The 27,470-nt window shown below is 43.2% G+C and overlaps 1 long non-coding RNA gene across 1 annotated transcript in view; it reads left to right on the top strand.

Moving 5' to 3' along the window:
• LOC142204662 (uncharacterized) overlaps positions 1-23,488 on the top strand; it is a 96,078-nt gene extending 72,590 nt beyond the window's left edge. The window contains exons 2-3 of the long non-coding RNA XR_012716139.1: positions 22,899-22,939; positions 23,367-23,488. This is a non-coding gene — a long non-coding RNA (uncharacterized LOC142204662). The remainder of the gene's footprint in view (positions 1-22,898; positions 22,940-23,366) is intronic.
• Positions 23,489-27,470: the final 3,982 nt, after the last annotated feature.

The following is a 27,470-nucleotide window of genomic DNA, read 5'->3' as shown; positions in this document are numbered from 1 at the left end:
GACTGTCGGTGACGTCTACTACATTACCTGTATATAGAGAGTTATCACTGTGTTATCTGTGGTGTTACATAGGACTGTCGGTGACGTCTACTACATTACCTGTATATAGAGAGTTATCACTGTGTTATCTGTGGTGTTACATAGGACTGCCGGTGACATCTACTACATTACCTGTACTCAGAGAGTTATCACTGTGTTATCTGTGGTGTTACATAGGACTGCCGGTGACATCTACTACATTACCTGTACTCAGAGAGTTATCACTGTGTTATCTGTGGTGTTACATAGGACTGCCGGTGACATCTACTACATTACCTGAATATAGAGAGTTATCACTGTGTTATCTGTAGTGTTACGTAGGACTGCCAGTGACATCTACTACATTACCAGTACTCAGAGAGTTATCACTGTGTTATCTGTAGTGTTACATAGGACTGCCGGTGACATCTACTACATTACCTGTATATAGAGAGTTATCACTGTGTTATCTGTGGTGTTACATAGGACTGCCGGTGACATCTACTACATTACCTGTACTCAGAGAGTTATCACTGTGTTATCTGTGGTGTTACATAGGACTGCAGGTGACATCTACTACATTACCTGTACTCAGAGAGTTATCACTGTGTTATCTGTGGTGTTACATAGGACTGCAGGTGACATCTACTACATTACCTGTACTCAGAGAGTTATCACTGTGTTATCTGTAGTGTTACATAGGACTGCCTGTGACATCTACTACATTACCTGTATATAGAGAGTTATCACTGTGTTATCTGTGGTGTTACATAGGACTGCCGGTGACATCTACTACATTACCTGTACTCAGAGAGTTATCACTGTGTTATCTGTGGTGTTACATAGGACTGCCGGTGACATCTACTACATTACCTGTATATAGAGAGTTATCACTGTGTTATCTGTGGTGTTACATAGGACTGTCGGTGACGTCTACTACATTACCTGTATATAGAGAGTTATCACTGTGTTATCTGTGGTGTTACATAGGACTGCCGGTGACATCTACTACATTACCTGTACTCAGAGAGTTATCACTGTGTTATCTGTGGTGTTACATAGGACTGTCGGTGACGTCTACTACATTACCTGTATATAGAGAGTTATCACTGTGTTATCTGTGGTGTTACATAGGACTGCCGGTGACATCTACTACATTACCTGTACTCAGAGAGTTATCACTGTGTTATCTGTGGTGTTACATAGGACTGCCGGTGACATCTACTACATTACCTGTATATAGAGAGTTATCACTTTGTTATCTGTGGTGTTACATAGGACTGCCGGTGACATCTACTACATTACCTGTAATCAGAGAGTTATCACTGTGTTATCTGTGGTGTTACATAGGACTGCCGGTGACATCTACTACATTACCTGTATATAGAGAGTTATCACTGTGTTATCTCTGTGTTACATAGGACTGCCGGTGACATCTACTACATTACCTGAATATAGAGAGTTATCACTGTGTTATCTGTAGTGTTACATAGGACTGCCGGTGACATCTACTACATTACCAGTATTCAGAGAGTTATCACTGTGTTATCTGTAGTGTTACATAGGACTGCCGGTGACATCTACTACATTACCTGTATATAGAGAGTTATCACTGTGTTATCTCTGTGTTACATAGGACTGCCGGTGACATCTACTACATTACCTGTATATAGAGAGTTATCACTGTGTTATCTTTGGTGTTACATAGGACTGCCGGTGACATCTACTACATTACCTGTATATAGAGAGTTATCACTGTGTTACCTGTGGTGTTACATAGGACTGCCGGTGACATCTACTACATTACCTGTATATAGAGAGTTATCACTGTGTTATCTGTAGTGTTACATAGGACTGCCGGTGACATCTACTACATTACCTGTACTCAGAGAGTTATCACTGTGTTATCTGTGGTGTTACATAGGACTGCAGGTGACATCTACTACATTACCTGTACTCAGAGAGTTATCACTGTGTTATCTGTGGTGTTACATAGGACTGCAGGTGACATCTACTACATTACCTGTACTCAGAGAGTTATCACTGTGTTATCTGTGGTGTTACATAGGACTGCCGGTGACATCTACTACATTACCTGTACTCAGAGAGTTATCACTGTGTTATCTGTGGTGTTACATAGGACTGCCAGTGACATCTACTACATTACCTGTATATAGAGAGTTATCACTGTGTTATCTGTAGTGTTACATAGGACTGCCGGTGACATCTACTACATTACCTGTATATAGAGAGTTATCACTGTGTTATCTGTGGTGTTACATAGGACTGCCGGTGACATCTACTACATTACCTGTATATAGAGAGTTATCACTGTGTTATCTGTGGTGTTACATAGGACTGCCGGTGACGTCTACTACATTACCTGTATATAGAGAGTTATCACTGTGTTATCTGTGGTGTTACATAGGACTGCCGGTGACATCTACTACATTACCTGTACTCAGAGAGTTATCACTTTGTTATCTGTGGTGTTACATAGGACTGCCGGTGACATCTACTACATTACCTGTACTCAGAGAGTTATCACTGTGTTATCTGTGGTGTTACATAGGACTGCCAGTGACATCTACTACATTACCTGTATATAGAGAGTTATCACTGTGTTATCTGTGGTGTTACATAGGACTGCCGGTGACATCTACTACATTACCTGTATATAGAGAGTTATCACTGTGTTATCTGTGGTGTTACATAGGACTGCCGGTGACGTCTACTACATTACCTGTATATAGAGTTATCACTGTGTTATCTGTGTGTTACATAGGACTGCCAGTGACATCTACTACATTACCTGTACTCAGAGAGTTATCACTGTGTTATCTGTGTGTTACATAGGACTGCCGGTGACATCTACTACATTACCTGTATATAGAGAGTTATCGCTGTGTTATCTGTGGTGTTACATAGGACTGCCGGTGACATCTACTACATTACCTGTACTCAGAGAGTTATCACTGTGTTATCTGTGGTGTTACATAGGACTGCCGGTGACATCTACTACATTACCTGTACTCAGAGAGTTATCACTGTGTTATCTGTGGTGTTACATAGGACTGCCGGTGACATCTACTACATTACCTGTACTCAGAGAGTTATCACTGTGTTATCTGTGGTGTTACATAGGACTGCCGGTGACATCTACTACATTACCTGTACTCAGAGAGTTATCACTGTGTTATCTGTGGTGTTACATAGGACTGCCAGTGACATCTACTACATTACCTGTATATAGAGAGTTATCACTGTGTTATCTGTGGTGTTACATAGGACTGCCGGTGACATCTACTACATTACCTGTACTCAGAGAGTTATCACTGTGTTATCTGTGTTGTTACATAGGACTGCCAGTGACATCTACTACATTACCTGTATATAGAGAGTTATCACTGTGTTATCTGTGGTGTTACATAGGACTGCCAGTGACATCTACTACATTACCTGTATATAGAGAGTTATCACTGTGTTATCTGTGGTGTTACATAGGACTGCCGGTGACATCTACTACATTACCTGTACTCAGAGAGTTATCACTGTGTTATCTGTGGTGTTACATAGGACAGCAGGTGACATCTGCTACATTACCTGTATATAGAGAGTTATCACTGTGTTATCTGTGGTGTTACATAGGACTGCAGGTGACATCTACTACATTACCTGTACTCAGAGAGTTATCACTGTGTTATCTGTGGTGTTACATAGGACTGCAGGTGACATCTACTACATTACCTGTACTCAGAGAGTTATCACTGTGTTATCTGTAGTGTTACATAGGACTGCCTGTGACATCTACTACATTACCTGTATATAGAGAGTTATCACTGTGTTATCTGTAGTGTTACATAGGACTGCCGGTGACATCTACTACATTACCAGTATTCAGAGAGTTATCACTGTGTTATCTGTAGTGTTACATAGGACTGCCGGTGACATCTACTACATTACCTGTATATAGAGAGTTATCACTGTGTTATCTCTGTGTTACATAGGACTGCCGGTGACATCTACTACATTACCTTTATATAGAGAGTTATCACTGTGTTATCTGTGGTGTTACATAGGACTGCCGGTGACGTCTACTACATTATCTGTACTCAGAGAGTTATCACTGTGTTATCTGTGGTGTTACATAGGACTGCCAGTGACATCTACTACATTATCTGTACTCAGAGAGTTATCACTGTGTTATCTGTGGTGTTACATAGGACTGCCGGTGACATCTACTACATTACCTGTATATAGAGAGTTATCACTGTGTTATGTGTAGTGTTACATAGGACTGCCGGTGACATCTACTACATTACCTGTACTCAGAGAGTTATCACTGTGTTATCTGTGGTGTTACATAGGACTGCAGGTGACATCTACTACATTACCTGTACTCAGAGAGTTATCACTGTGTTATCTGTGGTGTTACATAGGACTGCAGGTGACATCTACTACATTACCTGTACTCAGAGAGTTATCACTGTGTTATCTGTAGTGTTACATAGGACTGCCTGTGACATCTACTACATTACCTGTACTCAGAGAGTTATCACTGTGTTATCTGTGGTGTTACATAGGACTGCCGGTGACATCTACTACATTACCTGTATATAGAGAGTTATCACTGTGTTATCTGTGGTGTTACATAGGACTGTCGGTGACGTCTACTACATTACCTGTATATAGAGAGTTATCACTGTGTTATCTGTGGTGTTACATAGGACTGCCGGTGACATCTACTACATTACCTGTACTCAGAGAGTTATCACTGTGTTATCTGTGGTGTTACATAGGACTGCCGGTGACATCTACTACATTACCTGTATATAGAGAGTTATCACTGTGTTATCTGTGGTGTTACATAGGACTGCCGGTGACATCTACTACATTACCTGTATATAGAGAGTTATCACTGTGTTATCTGTGGTGTTACATAGGACTGCCAGTGACATCTACTACATTACCAGTACTCAGAGAGTTATCACTGTGTTATCTGTAGTGTTACATAGGACTGCCGGTGACATCTACTACATTACCTGTATATAGAGAGTTATCACTGTGTTATCTGTGGTGTTACATAGGACTGCCGGTGACATCTACTACATTACCTGTACTCAGAGAGTTATCATTGTGTTATCTGTGGTGTTACATAGGACTGCAGGTGACATCTACTACATTACCTGTACTCAGAGAGTTATCACTGTGTTATCTGTGGTGTTACATAGGACTGCAGGTGACATCTACTACATTACCTGTACTCAGAGAGTTATCACTGTGTTATCTGTAGTGTTACATAGGACTGCCTGTGACATCTACTACATTACCTGTATATAGAGAGTTATCACTGTGTTATCTGTGGTGTTACATAGGACTGCCGGTGACATCTACTACATTACCTGTACTCAGAGAGTTATCACTGTGTTATCTGTGGTGTTACATAGGACTGCCGGTGACATCTACTACATTACCTGTATATAGAGAGTTATCACTGTGTTATCTGTGGTGTTACATAGGACTGTCGGTGACGTCTACTACATTACCTGTATATAGAGAGTTATCACTGTGTTATCTGTGGTGTTACATAGGACTGCCGGTGACATCTACTACATTACCTGTACTCAGAGAGTTATCACTGTGTTATCTGTGGTGTTACATAGGACTGTCGGTGACGTCTACTACATTACCTGTATATAGAGAGTTATCACTGTGTTATCTGTGGTGTTACATAGGACTGCCGGTGACATCTACTACATTACCTGTACTCAGAGAGTTATCACTGTGTTATCTGTGGTGTTACATAGGACTGCCGGTGACATCTACTACATTACCTGTATATAGAGAGTTATCACTTTGTTATCTGTGGTGTTACATAGGACTGCCGGTGACATCTACTACATTACCTGTAATCAGAGAGTTATCACTGTGTTATCTGTGGTGTTACATAGGACTGCCGGTGACATCTACTACATTACCTGTATATAGAGAGTTATCACTGTGTTATCTCTGTGTTACATAGGACTGCCGGTGACATCTACTACATTACCTGAATATAGAGAGTTATCACTGTGTTATCTGTAGTGTTACATAGGACTGCCGGTGACATCTACTACATTACCAGTATTCAGAGAGTTATCACTGTGTTATCTGTAGTGTTACATAGGACTGCCGGTGACATCTACTACATTACCTGTATATAGAGAGTTATCACTGTGTTATCTCTGTGTTACATAGGACTGCCGGTGACATCTACTACATTACCTGTATATAGAGAGTTATCACTGTGTTATCTTTGGTGTTACATAGGACTGCCGGTGACATCTACTACATTACCTGTATATAGAGAGTTATCACTGTGTTATCTGTGGTGTTACATAGGACTACCGGTGACATCTACTACATTACCTGTATATAGAGAGTTATCACTGTGTTATCTGTAGTGTTACATAGGACTGCCGGTGACATCTACTACATTACCTGTACTCAGAGAGTTATCACTGTGTTATCTGTGGTGTTACATAGGACTGCAGGTGACATCTACTACATTACCTGTACTCAGAGAGTTATCACTGTGTTATCTGTGGTGTTACATAGGACTGCAGGTGACATCTACTACATTACCTGTACTCAGAGAGTTATCACTGTGTTATCTGTGGTGTTACATAGGACTGCCGGTGACATCTACTACATTACCTGTACTCAGAGAGTTATCACTGTGTTATCTGTGGTGTTACATAGGACTGCCAGTGACATCTACTACATTACCTGTATATAGAGAGTTATCACTGTGTTATCTGTAGTGTTACATAGGACTGCCGGTGACATCTACTACATTACCTGTATATAGAGAGTTATCACTGTGTTATCTGTGGTGTTACATAGGACTGCCGGTGACATCTACTACATTACCTGTATATAGAGAGTTATCACTGTGTTATCTGTGGTGTTACATAGGACTGCCGGTGACGTCTACTACATTACCTGTATATAGAGAGTTATCACTGTGTTATCTGTGGTGTTACATAGGACTGCCGGTGACATCTACTACATTACCTGTACTCAGAGAGTTATCACTTTGTTATCTGTGGTGTTACATAGGACTGCCGGTGACATCTACTACATTACCTGTACTCAGAGAGTTATCACTGTGTTATCTGTGGTGTTACATAGGACTGCCAGTGACATCTACTACATTACCTGTATATAGAGAGTTATCACTGTGTTATCTGTGGTGTTACATAGGACTGCCGGTGACATCTACTACATTACCTGTATATAGAGAGTTATCACTGTGTTATCTGTGGTGTTACATAGGACTGCCGGTGACGTCTACTACATTACCTGTATATAGAGTTATCACTGTGTTATCTGTGTGTTACATAGGACTGCCAGTGACATCTACTACATTACCTGTACTCAGAGAGTTATCACTGTGTTATCTGTGTGTTACATAGGACTGCCGGTGACATCTACTACATTACCTGTATATAGAGAGTTATCGCTGTGTTATCTGTGGTGTTACATAGGACTGCCGGTGACATCTACTACATTACCTGTACTCAGAGAGTTATCACTGTGTTATCTGTGGTGTTACATAGGACTGCCGGTGACATCTACTACATTACCTGTACTCAGAGAGTTATCACTGTGTTATCTGTGTGTTACATAGGACTGCCAGTGACATCTACTACATTACCTGTACTCAGAGAGTTATCACTGTGTTATCTGTGGTGTTACATAGGACTGCCGGTGACATCTACTACATTACCTGTACTCAGAGAGTTATCACTGTGTTATCTGTGGTGTTACATAGGACTGCCGGTGACATCTACTACATTACCTGTACTCAGAGAGTTATCACTGTGTTATCTGTGGTGTTACATAGGACTGCCGGTGACATCTACTACATTACCTGTACTCAGAGAGTTATCACTGTGTTATCTGTGGTGTTACATAGGACTGCCAGTGACATCTACTACATTACCTGTATATAGAGAGTTATCACTGTGTTATCTGTGGTGTTACATAGGACTGCCGGTGACATCTACTACATTACCTGTACTCAGAGAGTTATCACTGTGTTATCTGTGTTGTTACATAGGACTGCCAGTGACATCTACTACATTACCTGTATATAGAGAGTTATCACTGTGTTATCTGTGGTGTTACATAGGACTGCCAGTGACATCTACTACATTACCTGTATATAGAGAGTTATCACTGTGTTATCTGTGGTGTTACATAGGACTGCCGGTGACATCTACTACATTACCTGTACTCAGAGAGTTATCACTGTGTTATCTGTGGTGTTACATAGGACTGCAGGTGACATCTGCTACATTACCTGTATATAGAGAGTTATCACTGTGTTATCTGTGGTGTTACATAGGACTGCCGGTGACATCTACTACATTACCTGTATATAGAGAGTTATCACTGTGTTATCTGTGGTGTTACATAGGACTGCCGGTGACATCTACTACATTATCTGTACTCAGAGAGTTATCACTGTGTTATCTGTGCTGTTACATAGGACTGCCAGTGACATCTACTACATTATCTGTACTCAGAGAGTTATCACTGTGTTATCTGTGGTGTTACATAGGACTGCCGGTGACATCTACTACATTACCTGTATATAGAGAGTTATCACTGTGTTATCTGTAGTGTTACATAGGACCGCCGGTGACATCTACTACATTACCTGTATATAGAGAGTTATCACTGTGTTATCTGTGTGTTACATAGGACTGCCAGTGACATCTACTACATTATCTGTACTCAGAGAGTTATCACTGTGTTATCTGTGGTGTTACATAGGACTGCCGGTGACATCTACTACATTACCTGTATATAGAGAGTTATCACTGTGTTATCTGTGTGTTACATAGGACTGCCAGTGACATCTACTACATTATCTGTACTCAGAGAGTTATCACTGTGTTATCTGTGGTGTTACATAGGACTGCCGGTGACATCTACTACATTACCTGTATATAGAGAGTTATCACTGTGTTATCTGTGGTGTTACATAGGACTGCCGGTGACATCTACTACATTACCTGTACTCAGAGAGTTATCACTGTGTTATCTGTGGTGTTACATAGGACTGCTGGTGACATCTACTACATTACCTGTATACAGAGAGTTATCACTGTGTTATCTGTGGTGTTACATAGGACTGCCGGTGACATCTACTACATTACCTGTATATAGAGAGTTATCACTGTGTTATATGTAGTGTTACATAGGACTGCCAGTGACATCTACTACATTATCTGTACTCAGAGAGTTATCACTGTGTTATCTGTGGTGTTACATAGGACTGCCGGTGACATCTACTACATTACCTGTATATAGAGAGTTATCCCTGTGTTATCTGTCGTGTTACTTAGGACTGCCGGTGACATCTACTACATTACCTGTATATAGAGAGTTATCACTGTGTTATCTGTGGTGTTACATAGGACTGCCGGTGACATCTACTACATTACCTGTATATAGAGAGTTATAACTGTGTTATCTGTGGTGTTACATAGGACTGCCGGTGACATCTACTACATTACCTGTATATAGAGAGTTATCACTGTGTTATCTGTGGTGTTACATAGGACTGCCGGTGACATCTACTACATTACCTGTACTCAGAGAGTTATCACTGTGTTATCTGTGGTGTTACATAGGACTGCCGGTGACATCTACTACATTACCTGTATATAGAGAGTTATCACTGTGATATCTGTAGTGTTACATAGGACTGCCGGTGACCTCTACTACATTACCTGTACTCAGAGAGTTATCACTGTGTTATCTGTGGTGTTACATAGGACTGCCGGTGACCTCTACTACATTACCTGTACTCAGAGAGTTATCACTGTGTTATCTGTGGTGTTACATAGGACTGCCAGTGACATCTACTACATTACCTGTATATAGAGAGTTATCACTGTGTTATCTGTGGTGTTACATAGGACTGCCGGTGACATTTACTACATTTCTTGTACTCAGAGAGTTATCACTGTGTTATCTGTGGTGTTACATAGGACTGCCGGTGACATCTACTACATTACCTGTACTCAGAGAGTTATCACTGTGTTATCTGTGGTGTTACATAGGACTGCCGGTGACATCTACTACATTACCTATACTCAGAGAGTTATCACTGTGTTATCTGTGGTGTTACATAGGACTGCCAGTGACATCTACTACATTACCTGTATATAGAGAGTTATCACTATGTTATCTGTGGTGTTACATAGGACTGCCGGTGACATCTACTACATTACCTGTACTCAGAGAGTTATCACTGTGTTATCTGTGGTGTTACATAGGACTGCCGGTGACATCTACTACATTACCTATACTCAGAGAGTTATCACTGTGTTATCTGTGGTGTTACATAGGACTGCCAGTGACATCTACTACATTACCTGTATATAGAGAGTTATCACTGTGTTATCTGTGGTGTTACATAGGACTGCCAGTGACATCTACTACATTACCTGTACTCAGAGAGTTATCACTGTGTTATCTGTGGTGTTACATAGGACTGCCGGTGACCTCTACTACATTACCTGTATATAGAGAGTTATCACTGTGTTATCTGTGGTGTTACATAGGACTGCCGGTGACATCTACTACATTACCTATACTCAGAGAGTTATCACTGTGTTATCTGTGGTGTTACATAGGACTGCCAGTGACATCTACTACATTACCTGTATATAGAGAGTTATCACTGTGTTATCTGTGGTGTTACATAGGACTGCCGGTGACATCTACTACATTACCTGTACTCAGAGAGTTATCACTGTGTTATCTGTGGTGTTACATAGGACTGCCGGTGACATCTACTACATTACCTGTATATAGAGAGTTATCACTGTGTTATCTGTGGTGTTACATAGGACTGCCAGTGACATCTACTACATTACCTGTATATAGAGAGTTATCACTGTGTTATCTGTGGTGTTACATAGGACTGCCAGTGACATCTACTACATTACCTGTACTCAGAGAGTTATCACTGTGTTATCTGTGGTGTTACATAGGACTGCCGGTGACATCTACTACATTACCTGTATATAGAGAGTTATCACTGTGTTATCTGTGGTGTTACATAGGACTGCTGGTGACATCTACTATATTACCTGTATATAGAGAGTTATCACTGTGTTATTTGTGGTGTTACATAGGACTGCCAGTGACATCTACTACATTACCTGTATATAGAGAGTTATCCCTGTGTTATCTGTGGTGTTACATAGGACTGCTGGTGACATGTACTACATTACCTGTATATAGAGAGTTATCACTGTGTTATCTGTGGTGTTACATAGGACTGCCTGTGACATCTACTACATTACCTGTATATAGAGAGTTATCACTGTGTTATCTGTGGTGTTACATAGGACTGCCGGTGACATCTACTACATTACCTGTATATAGAGAGTTATCACTGTGTTATCTGTGGTGTTACATAGGACTGCCAGTGACATCTACTACATTACCTGTATATAGAGAGTTATCACTGTGTTATCTGTGGTGTTACATAGGACTGCCGGTGACATCTACTACATTACCTGTATATAGAGAGTTATCACTGTGTTATCTGTGGTGTTACATAGGACTGCCAGTGACATCTACTACATTACCTGTATATAGAGAGTTATCACTGTGTTATCTGTGGTGTTACTTAGGACTGCCGGTGACATCTACTACATTACCTGTATATAGAGAGTTATCACTGTGTTATCTGTGGTGTTACATAGGACTGCTGGTGACATCTACTACATTACCTGTATATAGAGAGTTATCACTGTGTTATCTGTGGTGTTACATAGGACTGCCAGTGACATCTACTACATTACCTGTATATAGAGAGTTATCACTGTGTTATCTGTGGTGTTACATAGGACTGCTGGTGACATCTACTACATTACTTGTATATAGAGAGTTATCACTGTGTTATCTGTGGTGTTACATAGGACTGCCGGTGACATCTACTACATTACCTGTATATAGAGAGTTATCACTGTGTTATCTGTGGTGTTACATAGGACTGCCGGTGACATCTACTACATTACCTGTACTCAGAGAGTTATCACTGTGTTATCTGTGGTGTTACATAGGACTGCCGGTGACATCTACTACATTACCTGTATATAGAGAGTTATCACTGTGTTATCTGTAGTGTTACATAGGACTGCCGGTGACATCTACTGCATTACCTGTATATAGAGAGTTATCACTGTGTTATCTGTGGTGTTACATAGGACTGCCGGTGACATCTACTACATTACCTGTATATAGAGAGTTATCACTGTGTTATCTGTGGTGTTACATAGGACTGCAGGTGACATCTACTACATCACCTGTACTCAGAGAGTTATCACTGTGTTATCTGTGGTGTTACATAGGACTGCCGGTGACATCTACTACATTACCTGTATATAGAGAGTTATCCCTGTGTTATCTGTTGTGTTACATAGGACTGCCGGTGACATCTACTACATTACCTGTATATAGAGAGTTATCACTGTGTTATCTGTGGTGTTACATAGGACTGCCGGTGACATCTACTACATTACCTGTATATAGAGAGTTATCACTGTGTTATCTGTGGTGTTACATAGGACTGCCGGTGACCTCTACTACATTACCTGTATATAGAGAGTTATCACTGTGTTATCTGTGGTGTTACATAGGACTGCCGGTGACATCTACTACATTACCTGTATATAGAGAGTTATCACTGTGTTATCTCTGTGTTACATAGGACTGCCGGTGACGTCTACTACATTACCTATACTCAGAGAGTTATCACTGTGTTATCTGTGGTGTTACATAGGACTGCATATACAGCATTATTCATATGTCCCATACACCTCTGTAGATAGGACCAGGGCTCTTCTGCTCCACACCTTGTGTCCTAATGAGTACCTTGCACATAATCCGGTCTCCTTCCTCCCACTTCAGTCTGGATCACACAGGATTCGGAGGCGGTCGGCGCTGATCTTATGCTATTATAAGCAGGGATTGATTGAGTTGCTAGATAACAAGTCTTGTCTTTCCTGACTCTGTGTTTTGGTTGCTCCTCCGGCCTCTCCTTTGGTCCTGTAACTCTTTTAGCACATCTTATCTCTTGTGGTTGTTTTGTTTCTGTTAGTAGGGGTCATTGTACTCCTGCAGATTGTCTGCTGGGATTGAGTCCAGATTATTGATATAGAGACATGTCCGACATTGATGAAGTTTTATTTACAGTACATGGAAAGGTCATCACTACCATCAATGGTCACTGAGATTGTTCTGGAAACATAGAGTACAGCTCTGTATTGTCCATAATACTCCCTGGTCTACACCAGGTGATGATCCCACCTTTAATGTAGGCATGCCCATAGTTGGCTTATGGTGGACATCTGGGACAATGGTGGACAAGACTTCTGGGACAATGGTGGACTTGAGCTCTGGGACAATGGTGGAGAGGAGCTCTGGGACAATGGTGGAGAGGACCTCTAGGACGATTTTGGAAAGGAGCTCTGGGACAATGGTGGACAGAATCTCTGGGACAATGGTGGAGAGGAGCTCTGGGACAATGGTGGAAAGGAGCTCTGGGACAATGGTGGAGAGGAGCTCTGGGAAAATGGTGGAGAAGAGCTCTGGGACAATGGTGGAGAGGAACTCTGGGACAATGGTGGACAGGAGCTCTGGGACAATGGTGGACAGGAGCTCTGGGACAATGGTGGACAGGAGCTCTGGGACAATGGTGGAGAGGAGCTCTGGGACAATGGTGGACAGAAGCTCTGGGACAATGGTGGAGAGGAGCTCTGGGACAATGGTGGACAGGACCTCTAGGACGATTTTGGAAAGGAGCTCTGGGACAATGGTGGACAGAAGTTCTGGGACAATGGTGGAGAGGAGCTCTAGGACAATGGTGGAGAGGAGCTCTGGGACAATGGTGGAGAGGAGCTCTGGAACAATGGTGGAGAGGAGCTCTGGGACAATGGTGGAGAAGAGCTCTGGGACAATGGTGGAGAGGAGCTCTGGGACAATGGTGGAGAAGAGCTCTGGGACAATGGTGGAGAGGAGCTCTGGGACAATGGTGGAGAGGAGCTCTGGGACAATGGTGGAGAAGAGCTCTGGGACAATGGTGGAGAGGAGCTCTGGGACAATGGTGGAGAGGAGCTCTGGGACAATGGTGGAGAGGACGTCTGGGACAATGGTGGACAGGAGCTCTGGGACAATGGTGGACAGGAGCTCTGGGACAATATTGGAAAGGAGCTCTGGGACAATGGTGGAGAGGAGCTCTGGGACAATGGTGGACAGGAGCTCTGGGACAATGGTGGAGAGGAGCCCTGGGACAATGGTGTAGAGGAGCTCTGGGACAATGGTGGAGAGGAGCTCTGGGACAATATTGGAAAGGAGCTCTGAGACAATGGTGGACAGAAGCTCTGGGACAATATTGGAAAGGAGCTCTGGAACAATGGTAGACAACGGGGGGCAATGATGTGAAAACCTTCACAATTCTTTTACCTGATCTTCAGCTTTATCTGTGAATTTACACTTCACCCTACAGCAGATAATAATATAATGTCTGCTCACATGGCTGACGGGAGGTTTAACCCGCACGTCACACATTAAGCAGTCATACATGTTATAAGATTTGCTGTTTTATTGCACAGGTTTTATTTATTTATTTTGTCCTTGGAGGTTTGGGGGTATTTTCATACTTTATGGGGGGATTTATTAACACAGTCATTTTGTACCCCCTTCTTAACCCCTTCCCTCACTGGCACCACATCCCATCATGCGCTATCACAGTGCCAATCACTTCTTTGTCCAGGACTATTTGGCCACTGGCACAGAGGTCGGGATAGACACTTATTTTGTCTTAGGGGGCGTTCACCTTAACGTCAACAGCTACTGCCCGATGCTAATATCCGCACAAGATTTTAGCATCGGACACTTCCTGCATCCGTTACAATTTACAGTATTTTAAATGGGACATCATGTAGTGTCCTTTATTGTCCATGGGTGTCCTTAAGTGTCCGTTTACAAAGATGTCCGATTTTTCAAGTGGACAGCAAAAACCTACATGTAGGACACCCACGGACAATAAAGGACACTACATTTAAAATAATGCAAATTGTAACGGATGCAGCAAGTATCCGTTGCTAAAATCTTGCGCGGATATTAGCATCGGACTCCGTCGCTAGTGTGAACCCTGCTTTACACCTGTTACTATCCTTCTATAGAGCCCCCTACCGTCCTGACCACAGACATCACTCAGTCCACAGTAGTCTGATTTATTCTCGGGAGGGGGCGCTGCTTATTTACGGTCTTATAAAGGCTCATATTGATAGACATCAGTCTCAGCCAATCACAGCTCAGATCTAGTGTCCACCCCATTAACCCCTTGTTTTCCTTGCACTACATTGCTGATATTTTTCAATTATTGGCCCTTTATCACCTATTATTTCTTGCAGCACTCCCCTATTATTATAACAGACCTGTCGGAGCGGTGAATATAACAGATAACGGCGAGTTGCCCTGTAATAGAGAGAGGCGGATGTTGGGTCTGGATTCGCATTGCGAAGGCTAGACTGGTCTATGAGCGCGCACGCAGGGCCGGCGGCAGATCGCCGCTTGGCTTTGCATGTGACCCCGCCCACCAATGACGCTACAAAGCCGGAAGACAGAAGATTTTTCAACAACGAAGACTGGTGAGTATGCGACGTGCAAAACCCCTTTAAAGGTGCAAGTAGGTTAATAAAAAGTTTCCCACCAGGGTCCCGGGTGCGTCTGTAGCGTCCTCCAGTCCCCGACTTCCATTGCATTTAATTTGGGCTTGGTTTACATGATGCTTTTTTTTGCTGAATAACTGCAAACATTTTCATTATTGAGTAACACATGCTGTTATACATCTCACCTGCATGCTACCAACCTGTATTCTCCTTCACTAATATAAGTGAATGGAATCACATGACCCTCAGGGTGCCGCAACCTTTGCAAAAAAAAGTCGAGCAACCAGAAGTTGTGGCCGCGGCTCCTTTAGGGGTTGCAAGTTCACTCCAAACACTTACAGTAGTGAAGGGGGTCACAGGGTGACACGGCCATCTTTGGTCATGTGATGGGAGCCGTAGCCAAAATCGCTGTGTATGCTTAGCCTTAAACTAAAATTCTCTGCTGTACTACTGTTAGTATATCGCAAGGAAAAAGTGCGGCAGGCCCGACTGTTTCAGTTAAAAAAGTAAATAAAAACTAAAACCACTCGACAGGCTCCATTGGTGTCTGCTATATTTGTAGACCATTTTATGCACCTCCAATCCTGGTGCAAATCCGAGATCCCTGTTGATGAAATCCTGGGTCATGTGATCCAACCCGGAGCGCAGTCCCCTCCTCCCCCAATCTCACAGGTAATACCTGGGGTGGGCCTAATACTGCTTCAGATCACATGACTTTGGGGGTCATGACATGGATGGAACACCTGAGTCCATCATCAGCAATCCCAAGGCTTGGTAAGTAAATTTCACCTCCCCGGACAGCCAGAGACTGGAGGCAACTACAGCCATGATCAGGTACATAGAGAGCCCCCACAATATGGCTGCCAATGGGGAGCGGTGGATTGTCCTGTAGTCACCTCGTCGTAGCATAAGGTGACAGAGAAGATAGATAAGTCAGTGAGATCCCCCACTCTAATTTGGTCAGACACATCCGTATGTTGGTGACTTAGAAATAAAATAGTAAAAGGAGATATAGCAATAAAATAACAATGAGTATATATAGGTATATACATGCTGCCACTATCTTAAGAATAATAGTGGTGCACTTGAAGAAACATCATATGATAAAAAGTTAACAAAATGATTTGTGATCAATGAAGGCCCCATTCACATGACCGAGCGGGCTTCCGATGTGTTTGCAACAGAATACGCTTTGATGGCACTCAATGGCTTCTGATCGATTCTGTTCCTAGGGCTTGTAGCAGGATAAGACCTTCTCTATGGGCATCCGTGTCCTCAAAATGGATTCAAAGCACCAAAGAAGTGAATGCATCATGGAATGCACCTGTATGTCATTTTGAGTTGTCACCTGAGTGCATTTCACAGCAAACTTAGCCCCACAACGTTGCAAATTCGGCCATGTATATGAGGCTCCGGATAGCATGTATACTCGGTCATGTACATAAGGCCTAAGTAAACCTCAAAGCATCGGTGGTCTATAAATGGACTATGAACATTTTGGCAACAAAGGGTTGGTAGGGTGGGCACTAGCTCTCCGCTGGGATTGGCTGGGACTGATGTCTGTCAACCTTAGGCTGGGTTCACACGGGGATTTTTAGACCCGATTTTGATGTGGAATCCGCCTCAGAATCCAGTCTAAAAAAAACGCCTCTCATTGACTTCAATGGGAGCCATTCACTTCTTTTTTTCTGCCTGCGCTTTTGTGCCGCTCATCGGAAAAAAGAAGCAACCTGTCCTTTCTTGCTGTGGATTCTGAAACTACACCTCCCTCCCAACTAGGCCCATTCGTTTGGGCCTAATCCGGAGTTGAATGCCGCAAGTGGATGCTGGTGCACTGCACTGGCATCCAGTTGCGGCTAGCCGTTTTTTGGACCGGATTCTGAGGTGGACTCCAGATCAAAATCCAGTCTATAAATCCCCATGTGAACCCAGCCTGAGCCTATGTAAGGCAATAAATCAGTGGTGCCCCCTACCCGGAAGAAACCCAACTAGACTGGGTGATGTCTGGGTGTCTCATTCAAATCAAATCAAATCAAAAAAGCTTTATTGGCATGTCCGAATAGATATTTGGCATTGCCAAAGTTAGTAAAGTGTGTGTGTGGGGGGGGGGGAGTTGGGTTCGGGTGGGTGAGTGGTAGGTATGGGTGGGGGTTTGGGGTATAACAGTCCGTGGAGTCTCATCTTCCTCTTCGTTGGTGACCGCTATATGGGGAGGTTGGGTGTTGTGGGGCGGGTGTATTGGTATAAATATAACAGTCCGTGGAGTCTCATCTTCCTCTTGTTTGGTGACAGCTGGACACGTATTGGGCAGCGATCTCCACAGTGGCCTCTTCTTCTCCCAGTAGGATGTAGAGTTTCCTCTTCTCGTCTGGGATGTGGGCAGAGAGTCTTTGGTAGTAGATGGCCCTCACAGCTGAGTATTTGCTACAGTGTAGCAGGAAGTGGGTCTGGTCTTCTAGGGCCCCCTGGTCACAATGCTGGCACAGTCTGTTCTCCCATGGCTTGTACGTCTGCCTGTATCGCCCCGTCTCTATCTCTAGGTTGTGGGCGCTCAGTCTGTACCGACTCAGGGTCTGTCTGTGCTTGGGGTGGCGTATTCTCTCCAGGTAGGTGGCCATGGTGTAGTCCCTTTGTAGGGATTGGTACACGGTGAGTTTCTTGAAGTAATTTATTTCGTTTCTTCAATGTACCGCTCTCTGTTTGCCTCTGTGGTCGCCTTTATTTTGGCCTTGGTTATCATCTGTTGGTGTTTTTGGTTTGGTGGTTGGCTGCTGTTTGGTTGGTGAGTGTCTGGTTTGCTCAGGTGGCTTAGCCAGGCTTGGTGGTGGTAGAAGTCAGGCTTGCTCCCCTGGATGTGTGCCTGGAAAGCTAGCGCCCTCTTCTGTATGGTGAACCATAGGGGGAGTCTGCCTAGCTCTGCCCTGCAGGCCATGTTGGTGCTGTTGCGATGGACATGGAGCAGAAGAGTAGAGGGAGCCCAATAAAGTAATAGTAACAGGTGTAAAATCCAAAAAAAAAACCTATTCACACAAAAACTATGTCCACGGCTGCATGATTGCATTAAAATCACTGTGTGTGAATGGGGCTATTCACATGACTGTTGTCTTGTTGATTCATTTTAATGCCCCCTATAAAATTATCCAGGTTTTATATCTGACCAATTTAACAAATCTCAGTCTCAAATCTATGAAGGATTCCCAAAAACATGCGCCCCTTGGATGCAAACCAGCTATGACGGTTTCCCTTTTCACGTCCATACTGTCCATAGAGCTTTACTTTGTATCTTGGTGTGCAGCACCGGTGGCCACAACTCTAATAAATGGACTGGCGCTGCGATAGCGTGTGCAGGAAAATGGCGGATGTTACCCCATCAGTGTATCTTCTCATATGTGGGACACTGGACATGGTTTCCTGGCAGAAGAGTCCCCCACTGTGCCGAAAGCTATGACTACGGCTCCGGCACCTCACACAAAAGCCTCGGCAGTAAATCCCCATAGAGTGGGCGTTTGTAACGGAGGCTTCTGTCTGCACCCCCTGAATATCTGGTAATAGAAGCAAAGATGGTGGAAATAAAAGATCACACACACATGCAAATATCTCCAGACTTGAAAACGGTCAAGATTTTTGATCCCATTGGCACAATTTCTGTTTATACATATGTCATAGTATGGGGAACGCTTTCCATTTTAGTCTCTGCTTTCTCATGTGGTTGGGTCCTGATCAGAGGTATGGGGTCCCCCACAGATGTTCACACTGCAGCGGTAATATATGGACTCCTGGGCCTCACAGCGGACTCTGTATCCCATAATAACCACTGTAGACTCATTGCTTCTGCTCTAACTGGACAGTCCGCTCCTTGTATGACACGCTCTCTTCTCCTAGACTTGGGAAGAGACTTCCTTCCGCCATGCTTCTTCTTTCTGGTGATCCTCCTGACTGTGCCAAAAAGAAGTTGTAATGTTCAATCTACCCATTAATGATGTAGCGGGAGGCCAGCTCACACATGACCCACTACTGCTGACATTCAGGAAAAGCCCAAACAGTGTAAGTATCACTCCACAGTGATGGCAACCACTTGGGACACGCCAACATTCTGCACAAGGTTGGGCTGCACTTTGACCTGAATTCCGAACACAAACTGCCAAAAGGTGTGAGAGAATCCATATAATACAGGAACTTTTCTCACCACAGTATGGCAGTAAAGCATTGGGGCACAGGGTGCATTGGTGAACAAAATAGTGCTTTGCCTATTAGAGAACCATCGGGTCACCTCACATCCATACTGTCGAATGTACCAGAAATGGCACAATGACTCAGTAACACGATTAAAGTGACAGTAACATCCATAATATATATCGTAAATCATGCAATACAATACATAGAATATAAATAAATACATATAAACCGTACACGCCCATCTTGAGTGAAGAGTGGCTATCACGTTTCCATCCTTTAGGGTCCGGTTGGGGACCCAAAAGATGGAAATCCTATCTGCTTAAAAAGTGGTTACACGCAGAAATCCTATTAATATTATAAATGTGAAAGTTTGTGGGTTTGTGAGTTTGGATGTTTGGATGTTTGTTCCTCAATCACGGAAAAACCGCTCCACCTATTTGGCTGAAAGTTTCCACAAATATAGTTAATACACCCGATTGCGCAATAGGCTACTTTTCGTCACAATAGCGCACATACGTTTGTGCCAGGAACCCCACAAAACCCAAACTCACACCACCATTTCTGCAATCTCACACACTTTGGACCATAGCAAGCCCCAAAATTCATATTGCCCTCTACAGCCTCGCCCCTAACCCCCACACAATCTCATATACATATACTTTACCACTTTGCCCCTCACCTTACCGATACTCCAGGAGGCGCTCTATAACGCTCCGGAGCAGCCATGTTTGCCGACCCCCACCGCTCTGACAATCCGCGACACCGCCCACCCATGTCAATACCCCTAGGAGGTCTAATAAATGCAATAAAAAAGTGTAAAAAAAAGTAAAAAAAATATAAAAACAAATAAAAAGGATTAAAAATTCAAATCACCCCCCTTTCCCTAGAACACATATAAAAGTAGTTAAAAACTGTGAAACACCTACATGTTAGGTATCCCCGCGTCCAAAATCGCCCGCTCTACAAAGCTATACAAATATTTTTCCTGTTCGGTAAACGCCGTAGCGGGAAAAATGGTCAAAAGTGCCAAACCGCCATTTTTTCACTGTTTTGATTCTGATAAAAATTTGAATAAAAAGTGATCAAAGCAATAACATTTCCCGAAAATGGTAGAACTACAAAGTACACCCAGTCCCGCAAAAAAAGACGCCCTATGCATCCCCGTACACGCAGGTATAAAAAAGTTACGGCTGTCGGAATATGGCGACTTTTCAAAAAAAAAAAAATTTTAACATAGTTTGGTATTTTTTTAAGGGGTCAAAATGTAAATAAAACCATATAAATTTAGTATCCTTGGAATCGTACCGAAACACAGAATACAGGGGACAGGTCATTTTGGTTGCACAGTGAACGCCGTAAAACCAAAGCCTGTAAGAAAGTCGCAGAAATGCATTTTTTTCTTCAAATCCATCCCAGTCTGCATTTTTTCCCTGCTTCCCAGTACATTATATAGAATAAATAATGGCGGCATCATGAAGAAAAATTAGTCCCAGAACAATTAAGACCTCATATGGCTCTGGGAGCGGAGAAATAAAAAAGTTATGGGGTTTAGAAGGAGGGGAGTCAAAAACGAAAATCAAAAAATGCCATCGGCGGGAAAGGGTTAACTTCAAATACCTCTGTCCCAAAGTCACTATGTAAAAGTTTCTCACAACACCGTATATATAGCAGCTCTAATACAAAGTAACTTCAACACAAAAGTCTCACGTATTCTCTGAATTACAGCAAAACAAGATACAAAATTACATTTCATATCCCATACCTTATACACAGTACGAAAACCTTACCCGCGCCTGTATATACCCACTGCTACAATCACCGCAGACGAAGTCACGGGTACCAGCTAGTAGACTATAATGGTGTCCACCAGGTTTCCCCAAAAGCATCTTAGCAGACCTTGTAGACCAGGGGTAGGGAATAGAGATGAGCGAACTCTAAAATGTCCGAGGTTCGAAATCCGATTCGAACAGGCGCACACTGTTCGGGTGTTTGAACGGATTTCGAACCCCATTATAGACTATGGGGGGAAATGCTCGTTTCAGGGGTAGGCAAAATTCGATACAATTATACTTACCAACTCCACGAGTGACGGTTGGGCTGGATCCTCTGAGACGTCTTCTCCCCGGCGCAGGGTCCCCGCGTCGTCTTCCGCCTCGAATTCACTCTGCCTAGGCATCCGGCCTAGGCAGAGCCAACTGCACATGTGCGGGCATGCACGCGCATGCCCGCACATGCGCAGTTGGCTCTGCCTAGGCCGGATGCCTAGGCAGAGTGAATTCCAGGCGGAAGAAGACGCGGTGACGCAGCACGGAGAAGACTTCGGAAAGGTAAGAGAAGAACCAGCGTTGATTGGCAGAATGTTTAGCATTCTGCCAATCAACGCTGGTTCTGCATCGAACCTTAAACTTCGAACAGATAGTAGTGTTCGATCGAGTAGTGTTCGATCGAATACCATAGTATTCAATCGAACACCTACTCGATCGAACACTACTTGCTCATCTCTAGTAGGGAACCTTCGGCTCTCCAGCTGCTGTGAAACTACAATGCCCACCATGCTCCATTCACTTGTATGGGAGTTCCAAGAACAGCGGAGCAAGTATGCATGCTGGGATATGTAGTTTTGCAACAGCTGGAGAGCCGAAGGTTCCCCACCCCTGTTGTAGACGTTATCTTTTTTGCACCAAAGCCACCTTTTTGGTTTTGTGCCCTAATTGCCACAAAAATGAGCAGAACAGATTGGAGACCAAAGTGGATCAGAAAATATAGGCCATTCCATGCCTGCCAGAGACTTACATTCTAGTGCACAGGAGGGGCCATGGAGGAAATTCATCAGGACTGGTGTACAAAAGAACAGTCTTAATAAATTCTCCCCATTATATACCCAGCTCAAAGATACTGTATATACCTGTGATGTTCTGTATAATAGACCTATCCCTCTAAAGCAGGTTTGTTTTACAGGTTGGATCTAACCCAGCACTGACAAGTGGCCATGACATCTAGTAAGTTCTTTTCATCATGTTTTTGTGTTTTTTTCATCATGTTTTTTCTGGTGGACCCTTGTCCAGTACATAGAAGATGATCTATTAGCCCATGTCATAGAGGGCGATATTTGTTTTAGATATTCCAGAAGAAGACTGGACATTCTGAAGAACATTCTTCTACATGTACTTACATTAACGTGAAGTTACTTGGCCCCAGTGCAGAATCTGTAACTGGAACCACAACAACACTGATGTCTTATTATGCGGCAGAAGCTCCTGTTGGCCTTGTAGACCCATTTGTGACTGTTCTCTCTGTCCCTGTAGCTATGTATGACCCTGTTCTTCTAATGATCATCTGGAAATAAATCTAGCTTAGTGGAATGGTGATAGAGCATAAAAAATGTGGCCTTTCTCTGGACTAAGAAACTTTTTGCTGTTTTTGCAGATGATGACGATAGTCCTATCCAAACCCAACCTCAGAGACCAAGGCAACCTGCTAATGGATACCAGGACAGGTTGAGTCCAACCTCGACCACAGCTGTTGTCCCCTGTGAACTGGACAGCCTTATGAAGGTTAGACATGTCTGCTCTTATGGGTCTACCTGTTGTCATACTCGAGAACTCCGTACAAGGAGCCGCTGTTGTGCCCGAACCTCAACCCTTCTTTCTCATTACAGGTAGAAGAGATTATATTTAAAGAAAAAGGTAAAATAATGGTAGAACATTGTAGTTGCTTCTAATAATTAACCATTGTCTAGGGTTGAGCGATGGTGTTTGGAAAAGATCGGATGTCGATCGGCGATCAAGAAAATTTCACGATCGCGATCGGAATTCCGAACACAATCTTTTTAGGTGGGATCGAGATCGGTGATTATTTCCCACAATGCTTTGCTTAGCCTTCACACTGAGTATACGCTCCGCTCATTTTTTATTTTTCATTTTGAGCAGAGTGTATACTCAGTGTGAAGGCTCCGTTGCGGTTCCATAGGAATGAATGGAAGCAGCCGGCACACAGCCTTAACCCCCTACGCGCCGGCTGCCTCCATTCATTCGAATGGGAGACTAAACTAACATCTCTAGTAGCTACTTACCTGCAGAGATGGCTGCTCCGGTGCCCAGTGTTCTCCTTCTTCTTCGCCTCGCTGCCCCCGCCTCCCAGGTTAGTGTTTAAGGAGATAGGAAGGTGGGGATTGTGGCTTAGGAGAGTGTGCACGTGTACAGGGCGGGGAGATGTGACGTCTTCCCTCTCAGTACCCGCCCACACTCTCCTAACCTGGGAGGCAGGGGGCAGCGAGGCGAAGAGGAGCGAGAACACCGGGCACCGGAGCAGCCATCTCTGCAGGTAAGTGGACACCAGGGGGACTAAGTAGCCAGAAGATTAAAACAAAATCCTCTGACTACTTAGTGATTAAAAAAAATTACTATACAGCATGGATTCTAACAATTAAAGCGTTCAATTGCTAGATTCCATGCTGTATAGCGAATAGGATTGTTTTTAAAATCCAATGTCCGATTAATAAAAAAATCTCATTGACTTGCATTGGGATCGGAATTGGGATCGAGATCGGGTTCGAATGAAAAATGATCGGAAATTGGATTTCAAAATCGATCCTGAAAAGTCAAGATCGGCTCAACCCTACCATTGTCCTGTCCAAAACTAGAGGTCACTCATTATAAGTAGTGTGGTCCGCTGTTGATATCTCAACAGGCCTGGGATGTCGGACCTATTCATTTTAGGAGAGTATACCCCGTTGAAGGATGGATGGGTATCTTGCACTTGTTTTTTTTTGCAATTGGAAGCAATGTGAATTCTCGCTGAAATTACTATATATTGGAGCAATTTATATTGTGCTGATAGTGGACGGTTTCAGGCCAAGTAGGAAAACTGGGGCCGTTAGAGGACTTGATACCACAAGATTTGTTGCACCATCCTATGGATGGATGTCCAAACATGGCAAACTAGAAGGCAGGTCCACCAGATATGGAAGGTACGCAACAGCCACGAAAACAGAGAGGTGAAACCATAGGCTAAAAACTATGTAAGCTAGAGGGAACCAAATAGGTTTTTGGGAGAAGTTTTAAGGAGGCCTCCAACCTGCCCTTGCTAATGAATATGCAACACTCCATCCATTAGGTTGTGGTCAGGGAGGTCTCCAAGTCCCATTCACAGGCTGTCGTAGAGTCAAGCTTCATGTCTGAGGGCTGAGCATTCAGCAAACTATAAAAGGAGCCCTATAGAAATCATTGCTTTAATAGTTGGCTCTGTATTCTTTGTCACCTCAAAAAGGGAGAAATGATATTTCTGGTGACATCTAATAGGGGATTAAAAGGTCAGAAAGTAACTCATAACCCAGCCATTGGGTGGTCACACATGTAGATGCATATAGGATATATTGTGCTATCAGATCTTCTGACCATACCGTTACCCATCTTTTAGTCTTTCAGACCCGTGATGGGAGTTTCCTCTTCTCCGTACATCAGGAAATGGAGCAACCGGGATCCACCCTAAACCTCTATCTCCGAGACGGTAACAAGAAGGACGTGGTTCGGCTTCATTTGATCTCAGATGATGGAGGTCGTGGTCAGGACCCTTATGTAAGTTTTATTTTACAAGTGTTCTTAGGTTTCTTTGAAAACCAGATATTAATCTATGGAGAGCTCCTTCCAAAAGGTGGCCCTGAGAGCAAAAATGTCCCTGGTATCTCAGAGGCCCCATAGAAGTCCCCAGTATTATACAGTACATGGTAAGTTGGATCCTTCACCAAAGTCTGCATTAGGTTCCAGGAGTTTCTAAGTTACACCCCTGCTTATACCCTTCCACTGTAGAGTTGGTAGAATCCATTCACTAGGGTGAAAATTCTCAATAAATAAGATCCTCACTACTCATCTCTTTTTTATATATATTTAGTACATAGGACTGTATTTTATAGAACAATTCCACACAGGCCATAGAGATGTATCCATCTGTTAGTTGCCCCAAATTTGAGTAAGGGCTCCAATTTCTCAGGTAACCAATTCAATACAAAATTGCAACATGTTAACGAAAACCTTGACAAGCTGCAAATCACTCCACAGCCACTGGGTGGCCGCAGACATACTGTAGCATATCACTTTGTGATACAATATCATGATACCATATTGCCTTGAAAATCTGGTTATCATGTAACACATACATCTGGGTATACACATCTGTATGCTGAGGAATAATGAACTTCAGCTCCTGGTTATTAGAGAGACAAACTTTGCTCTTGAAATACTGAAGGCTTTTATGAAAGGATCCATCAAAAGCAGATAAGACATTTGTGGGGGCCATTAAAGAGTATGCTGGGGGTATACTGTATATTAGATAGAGGGAAATTAATCACTCCATAAATACTGCCATTGTTGCTAGTTCATGGGTCCATCATATAAAATTATTCTCCATCAACCCCCTATGAAACAGACCATATAACCCTAGGATGTCTTCTGCTGGACTCATATTGGGCTCAGTCATGGGCCAACTTAAGGATTGTGTTATAGGACCGTCATACCTTGCATACTGCCATATTGTGCCCACATTATACTGCCATAAGGTGCTAGAAGTGATGACATGACGTAGCTTCAGTACACCTCGGTCACCTCCTACCTTTCTCTTAGTTGCAGATTGTTGCTCTTCCGATGCATCCTCTGGGTTGTGTCAAAATTGATTCTGTATCTGGAAATCTGACCCTGTGTATTCAGATGGCAAAGAAGACGTCTATGTTTATTGCAAGTCTTCCAATGTTCCTAAACACACAACGGAGCACGTCAATAGAGGTGAGCGGATCCATCAGTATCGGTACAGCACTAAGGTCCATTGGTGAAAGGGTCGAGGGGGTATTTGCCATCTAAACAATATCCATTTAGTAAACTCCTCTTGATAGAGGAGACACTGGGTGTTCTGTGGTGTAAAGGGATGATAATGAGGCTCCTGTTTGGGGAATGGCCCTTTCTTGTGACACAAGCCCCGATCTACCCCTCACTAGCCACATTTTCTATCATGAATTAGAATGGAAGCCTATGCCAGTTCCTGCCTAATGAACATTTCGATCCTGGGTCTGGGCCGTCTGACCGATTGATGACGAAGCCGCAGCCAGTCTTAAAACATGTTCCCCTGTATATTCCAACATTCACCAATACCTTGTATCTCATACTGGTATAGCATACTTGAACTTGACACTTAGCACAGTGAGTGACAGGCTTGAACTTGTTAAGTTAATATTTGCTTAGGATAGACAGTCAATATGAGATTGGTAAGGTTCAATACCCAGCACCGTGCCGATCTTACTTGGATGAGGTCCACTTCCTTTTCTAATGCCAGTGACACAATTTCCACTTGTTACATGGCCATCCTGCAGCTCAGTCTCATACAAATTAATAGGGCTGAGCTGCAATACCAAGAGTATCCTCTATATAATGTATGGCACTTGTCCAAATGTTGCAGCCCATTCAATCAGCTGATCTTTGAGGATTATAGTGATATATTTGCATTACTTATCCTAAGGACACTATGTATTCAGTATCCATCACA

Source organism: Leptodactylus fuscus, chromosome 5, assembly GCF_031893055.1.
Source record: "Leptodactylus fuscus isolate aLepFus1 chromosome 5, aLepFus1.hap2, whole genome shotgun sequence".
Lineage (NCBI taxonomy): Eukaryota > Metazoa > Chordata > Amphibia > Anura > Leptodactylidae > Leptodactylus > Leptodactylus fuscus.
This window is presented reverse-complemented; position numbering and strand designations above follow the sequence as displayed.